The sequence below is a fragment of the Ascidiella aspersa genome, chromosome 3 (assembly GCF_963924565.1).
Source record: "Ascidiella aspersa chromosome 3, kaAscAspe10.2, whole genome shotgun sequence".
Classification (NCBI taxonomy): domain Eukaryota; kingdom Metazoa; phylum Chordata; class Ascidiacea; order Phlebobranchia; family Ascidiidae; genus Ascidiella; species Ascidiella aspersa.
In genome coordinates, this window is record NC_139449.1 from 11,844,718 (window position 1) to 11,853,128 (window position 8,411).

The window sequence follows — 8,411 nt, forward strand, 5'->3', positions numbered from 1 at the left end:
GAACAGTGACCCATTTTACAATCGATTTGTTGAAACACAAAGTACCAAATTCGACACTTGTCAAACAAAAACAGAGGAAGTTGTAAGATATATAATGCAAGTCCTTGGACATAATTTTGCTAAACACTTACTTCAAAAGTACACGAAACAGTCAGCAAAACTTACACGTGGCTTAAGAGGGGACCTTAAAGTTCCCCAAAAATAAAGCATTTGTTTCAACATTGTACGTTTTATGTGTTTGTAACTCGAGTATAATAAATGCAGCAATATTTTATTCATTTTCTAATCTCTGGTGTTTGGGAAGAGGTTCATCACATACTGATGTCCATGCATTGAGTTTACCATAAGCAGTGATTTACTGCAGATATGTGATGCTATAGTCTCTTCACAAGCTCTGTGACCATAATCTGTAAATCCAACCAATTTTCCATACTGGTAAACCAAATTTTCCTTTACTGCATGTCAAAATGAGTAAAAATTAGCTTTTTAAGATTTAAAAAACACAAAACTTAGAAAAGTACCTTTCATTTCATCAATAGTAATGAATGCATCAACAGGTATAGTTAGCTTTGCTAGTTCCAAAAATATTTGTTTGTTTATACCAGCTGAACCCGTTCCAGAGATCCTAAAATAATAAACCAATTATGGTATCTATTATACAGTTTAATTTTTGAAAAAATACCTATAATGGCGTAAAGTCTTTGCTGATGGAAGTACAAGTACTTCAGTCGTTGATAGATGTCTGTACGCAGCTGGAGATCGAGCATAAAGTTCAATTGCCCATCTGATAACATCAGGGTGATATCGATGACCATTTATTGTTCGGTTTGCATTGTTGTGTTGGATTTCCAAAAAACATTTTTTGCCATGCATTCATTTCTCCCACTTCTTTTTTTGATGAAGTCCTACAAATCATTTAACGTTTGATTTCATGCTTTTATAAATCTTAATGATACAGATCATTTTAGGAAACACAGAAGTGTTTTACCCCTATATCAGCATGAAGATCTTCAGTCACTACTACACCATTCTCGTAACTTTCATCTGGCACATCTGTTTTTGTTGCATATTTCCGGTTATATGCTGTCTTTACATCATACCTCATACAGTTAAAGCAGTTTTCCCCGAATTTTACTACATAAATACATGCTAAAAATATTTACAGTGTAAGAAGAACACAACAAATGCTTTACCGTAAACATCACAGTTTGGAGATCTAATAATCTTTTCTGATGCCAAGTGGTTTTCTTCCCACCATTGAAGTACTTGTTTAGATGTATTTTTTGTTGCCTGATTTACACCTTTGCATATGCTCATTTCTTCAAGCTTAACTGTACAAGTTGTAACGTTGTTGTTTGCAAATAAGGGTCATTCAAAACTTTAGTTATTTTAAGATAATACGCTGTTAAATGTCATGTATACCTACCCAGGAAAGAATTTAGGGTGGAATATTTAATGTCCAGCTTGGGAGAAACCAATCTTCACCCATGATATGCAATCCAATTTACTTATTTGATGGTGATATACAGACACTGAACAAAATCATTAAAATAAATTAAGTATGCGGTGAAGTAATATACAATTACAAATTCAGTGGACCTCACAAACCTAACACTGGGATGAATGTAAGTTTTTTCATGAAGTTCAATAAAAAAACATTCCTGTCGTGTTGTAAAATAATACTGCAAATAAACTTATATATTTGGGAGGTTTAAATTTACCTACCTCTAAATGCTTTTCCAATTTTTTTTGCTTGATAAATCTAAGTCATTTAAATTTGAGTGCCTAATCTTAGCTGAAGGAGGCTGTCTGTCTGTTGGTGGTTTTCTGGCTGACTAAGATTAATAAAAAAATAAAAGTTATAGACTACAACATTCAGAAGCACTTACAAAATATATTTCGTTATAAAACTTACCTTTCTTTATTGCAATAAGATTTTGTAGGCAGGAGCAATGTTGGAAGTGCCCCAATCGCTAATCATTTTCTTGTTCCATGTGCAATAATTTTCTCTTTTTCAAAATGGGCTTCACAAATCGCCGCCCTGAATATATTATCATTTTCTTAAAACGAGCACTTATATACAGAAAAACAGCAACCTACGTTTCCTTATGTAACATGTGTTTAATTTTGTCATTTTGGCAAGGATCTCTAAACTGCAAAATAAAATGACGCAAGCTTGTCCTGTGCGCTTTTTCCTCTTCATTTTTTGCCAAATCTGGTCTTCCTATGGCAAACAAAGACCTAACAAACTTTGATCGGTTTGTATAATTGCACCCCGGAATGCAACAGTGTGTCATGTTCACTTTTTTATCCACTGCTGTATCAAGCGATATTGGAAAAGGTCGAATCTTACCCGGTTCATCCAAGCGTGACCGATCTGCCGACATTTACGAGTGTCGCCTCTAGTATTAGTGCTCTATGATTCAACTACCATTTCACTCACATTTCACTCACGTTTCACTCACATTTCACAAATTTTAAATTTCACTCACACTTCACTCACATTTCACTCAACATTTTACTCATATTCAACTACCATTTTACTCACATTTTACTCACATTTCATTCACGTTTCACTCACATTTTACTGAAAATCAGCTAACATTTCATTCACATTTCAATCACATTTCACTGATTTTAATTTTACGCATTTCACTCACACTTCACTCATATTCAACTGCCATTTCACTCACATTCCACTAACACTTCACTCACATTTCACTAATTTCAAATTTCACGCCTTTCACTCACACTTCACTCACATTTCACTGTCATTTCACTAACATTTCTCTCACATTCCACTAACATTTCACTCACACTTCGCTCATATTCAATTACCATTTCACTCACATTCCACTGATTTCAAATTTCACGCATTTCACTCATATTTCACTCAAAATCAGCTAACATTTAACTCACATTTCTATCACATTTCACTCACGTTTCACTCACATTTTACTGATTTCAAATTTCACGCATTTCACTTACACTTCACTCATATTCAACTACCATTTCACTCACATTTCACTGATTTCAAATTTCACGAATTTTATTCATATTTAACTAATACTTCACTCACATTTCGCTCAAGGTTCACTCACTCACACTTCATTGACATTTCACTTACATTTTACTTACATTCCACTTACATTTCACTCACATTTTACTCACGTTTCACTCACATATCACTCATATTCCACTAACATTTCACTCACAGTTTACTCATATTCAACTAACATTTCACTCACGTTTCACTCACATTTCACTGATTTCAAATTTTAAGCATTTCGCTCACACCTCACTCACACTTCACTCATATTCAACTAACATTTCACTCACATTTCAATCACATTTCCCTGATTTCAAATTTTACGCAATTCACACACACTTCACTAATATTTAACTACCATTTCACTCACATTTCACGTATTTCAATTTTTATGCAATTCACTCACACTTCACTCATATTCAACTACCATTTCACTCACATTTCACTCACAATTCATTCACATTTTACTCACGTTTCACTGATTTCAAATTTCACTAATATTCAACTAACATTTCACACAAATTTCACTCACGTTTCACGCACATTACACTGATTTTAAATTTCACTCACACTTCACTCACATTTCACTTACATTTCACTCACATTCCAGTTACATTTCACTCACATTTTAATCACGTTTCACTCACACTTCACTCACATTTTACTGACATTTCACTCACACTTCACTCAATATTTCACTCACATTTCACCGATTTGAAATTTCATGCATTTCACTCACACTTCACTCAAATTTCATTCACGTTTCACTCACGTTTTACTCACATTTCACTGATTTTACACTTTTCACGCATTTCTCTGACACTTCACTCACATTTCACTTCCATTTCAGTCACATTCCAATAACATCTCACTCACATTTTACTCACGTTTCACTTACATCTCACTCACATTTCACTCATGTTTCGCTCACATTTCACTAACATTTCACTCACACGTCACTTAACATTTCACTCAACATTTTACTTAATTTTCGCTAACATTTCACTCACGTTTCACTCACATTTCACTCACACTTCACTCACATTTCACTGATATTTCACTAACATTTCACTAACATTTCACTCACACTTCACTCACATTTCTCTGATTTCAAATTTTACGTATTTCACTCATATTTCACTCAGAATCAATTAACATTTCACTCACATTTCAATCAAATTTCACTCACGTTTCACTCACATTTCACTGATTTCATATTTTACGCATTTCACTCACACTTCATTCATATTTAACTACCATTTCACTCACATTTCACTCACGTTTCACTCACATTTCACTCATATTTCACTGATTTCAAATTTCAAGTTTTCACTCATATTCAACAAATATTTCACTCACATTTCACTCAAGGTTCACTCACATTTCACTGATTTTAAATTTCACTAACACTTCGCTCAAATTTCACTCACATTTCACTTAAATTTCACTTACACTTCACTTATCATTTCACTCAAAATTTCACTCACGGTTCACATACATTTCACCGATATCACATTTCACTCACACTTCACTTATATTCAACTACCATTTCACTCACATTTCTCTCACGTTTCACTCACAATCCACTGATTTTAAATTTTTCGCATTTCACTCAAAATCAGCTAATATTTCACTCACATTTCAATTTCATTTCACTGATTTCAAATTTTAGGCATTTCACTTACATTTTACTCATATTCAACTACCATTTCACTCACATTTTACTCACATTTCACTCACGTTTCACTCACATTTCACTGAAAATCAGCTAACATTTCAATGACATTTCAATCACATTTCTCTCACACTTCACACATATTCAACTGCCATTTCACTCACATTCCACTAACACTTCACTCACATTTCACTAATTTCAAATTTCACGCCTTTCGCTCACACTTCACTCACATTTCACTGTCATTTCGCTAACATTTCACTCACATTCCACTAACATTTCACTCACACTTCACTCATATTCAACTACCGATACACTCACATTTCACTGATTTCAAATTTTACGCATTTCACTCAAAATCAGCTAACATTTCACTCACATTTCAATCACATTTCACTCACGTTTCAACACATTTCACTGATTTCAAATTTTACGCATTTCACTTACACCTTTCTCATATTCAACTACCATTTCACTCACATTTCACTCACATTTCACTGATTTCAAATTTCACGCATTTCACTCATATTCAACTAATATTTCACTCACATTTCACTCAAGGTTCACTCACATTTCACTGATTTTAAAATTTACTCACACTTCGCTCACATTTCACTCACATTTCACTTAACATTTCACTCAAATTTCAATCACATTTCACTTACATTTCACTGGCATATCACTAACATTTCACTCACATTCCACTAACATTTCAATCACACTTCACTCATATTTCACTGACATTTCTCTCACCATTCACTCACATTTCACCGATTTCACATTTCACTCACACTTCACTCATATTCAACTAACATTTCAACCACATTTCCATGATTTCAAATTTTACGCAATTCACTCACACTTCACTCATATTCAACTACCATTTCACTCACATTTTACTCACAATTCACTCACATTTCACTCACGTTTCACTGATTTCAAATTTCACTCATATTTAACTAACATTTCACACACATTTCACTCACGTTTCACGCACATTACACTGATTTTAAATTTCACTCACACTTCAGTCACTATTCACTTACATTTCACTCACATTCCCGTTACATTTCACTCACATTTTAATCACGTTTCACTCACACTTCACTCACATTTTACTGACATTTCACTCACACTTCACTCAATATTTCACTCACATTTCACTGATTTGAAATTTCATGCATTTCACTCACACTTCACTCACATTTCATTCACGTTTCACTCACGTTTTACTCACATTTCACTGATTTTAATTTTCACGCATTTCTCTGACACTTCACTCACATTTCACTTACATTTCACTCACATTCCACTAACATTTCACTCATCTTTCACTCACATTTCACTAACATTTCACTCACACTTCACTTAACATTTCACTCAACATTTCACCAGATTATCGCTAACATTTCACTCACGTTTCACTCACATTTCACTCACACTTCACTCACATTTCACTGGTATTTCACTAACATTTCACTTACATTTCACTCATACTTCACTCACATTTCACTGATTTCAACTTTTACGTATTTCACTCATATTTCACTCAAAATCAGCTAACATATCACTCACATTTCAATCACATTTCACTCACGTTTCACTCACATTTCACTGATTTCATATTTTACGAATTTCACTCACACTTCACTCATATTCCACTACCATTTCACTCACATTTCACTCACGTTTCACTCACATTTCACTCATATTTCACTGATTTCAAATTTCACGTATTTCATTCATATTCAACTAATATATCACTCACATTTCACCCAAGGTTCACTCACATTTCACTGATTTTAATTTTACTCACACTTCGCTCACATTTCACTCACATTTCACTCAACATTACATTCACATTTCACCCACATTTTACGTAAATTTCACTTACACTTCACTTATCATTTCACTCAACATTTCACTCACATTTCACCGATATCACATTTCACTCACACTTCACTTATATTCAACTACCATTTCACTCACATTTCACTCACGTTTCACTCACATTTCACTCACATTCCACTGATTTCAAATTTTTCGCATTTCACTCAAAATCAGCTAATATTTCAATCACAATTCAATTTCATTTCACTCACGTTTCACTCACATTTCACTAATTTCAAATTTTATGCATTTCAATCACACTTCACTCATATTCAACTACCATTTTACTCACACTTCACTCACGTTTCACTCACATTTTATTGATTTTAAATTTCACTCAAACTTCACTCACATTTCACTTACATTTTACTCATATTCAACTACCATTTCACTCACATTTTACTCACATTTCACTCACGTTCCACTCACATTTCACTGAAAATCTGCTAACATTTCACTCACATTTCAATCAAATTTCACTGATTTCAATTTTACGCATTTCTCTCACACTTCACTCATATTCAACTGTCCTTTCACTCACATTCCACTAACACTTCACTCACATTTCACTAATTTCAAATTTCACGCCTTTCACTCACACTTCACTCACATTTCACTGTTATTTCGCTAACATTTCACTCACATTCCACTAACATTTCACTCACACTTCACTCATATTGAACTACCGATTCACTCACATTCCACTGATTTCAAATTTCACGCATTTTACTCATATTTCACTCAAAATCAGCTAACATTTCACTCACATTTCAATCACGTTTCACTCACGTTTCACTCACGTTTCACTTACATTTCACTGATTTCAAATTTTACGCATATCACTTACATTTTACTCATATTCAACTACCATTTCACTCACATTTCACTGACGTTTCACTCACATTTCACTGATTTGAAATTTTACGTATTTCAATCAAAATCAGCTAACATTTCACTCACATTTCAATCACATTTCACTCACATTTCACTGATTTCATATTTTACGCATTTCACTCACAATTCACTCATATTCCACTACCATTTCACTCACATTTTACACACGTTTCACTCACATTTCACTCATATTTCACTGATTTCAAATTTCACGTATTTCACTCATATTCAACTCATATTTCACTCACATTTCACTCAAGGTTCACTCACAATTCACTTAAATTTCACTTACACTTCACTTATCATTTCACTCAACATTTCACTCACGTTTCACTCAAATTTCACCGATTTCACATTTCATTCACACTTCACTTATATTCAACTACCATTTCACTCACATTTCTCTCACGTTTCAATCAAATTCCACTGATTTCAAATTTTTCGCAATTCACTCAAACTCAGCTAATATTTTACCCACATTTCAATTTCATTTCACTCACGTTTCACTCACATTTCACTGATTTCAAATTTTAGGCATTTCACTCACACTTCACTCATATTCAACTACCATTTCACTCACATTTCACTCACATTTCATTGATTTTAAATTTCACTCACACTTCACTCACATTTCACTTACATTTTACTCATATTCAACTACCATTTCTCTCACATTTTACTCACATTTCACTCACGTTCCACTCACATTTCACTGAAAATCAGCTAACATTTCACTCATATTTCAATCACATTTCACTGATTTCAATTTTACGCAATTTTCTCACATTTCACTCATATTCAACTGCCATTTCACTCACATTCGACTAACACTTCGCTCACATTTCACTAATTTCAAATTTCACGCCTTTCACTCACACTTCACTCACGTTTCACTCACATTTC

General features: G+C 33.5%; 1 pseudogene; it reads right to left on the minus strand.

Moving 5' to 3' along the window:
* Positions 1-282: 282 nt before the first annotated feature.
* LOC146160197 (uncharacterized) lies at positions 283-916 on the minus strand (annotated as a pseudogene).
* Between the last annotated feature and the right edge of the window lie 7,495 nt (positions 917-8,411).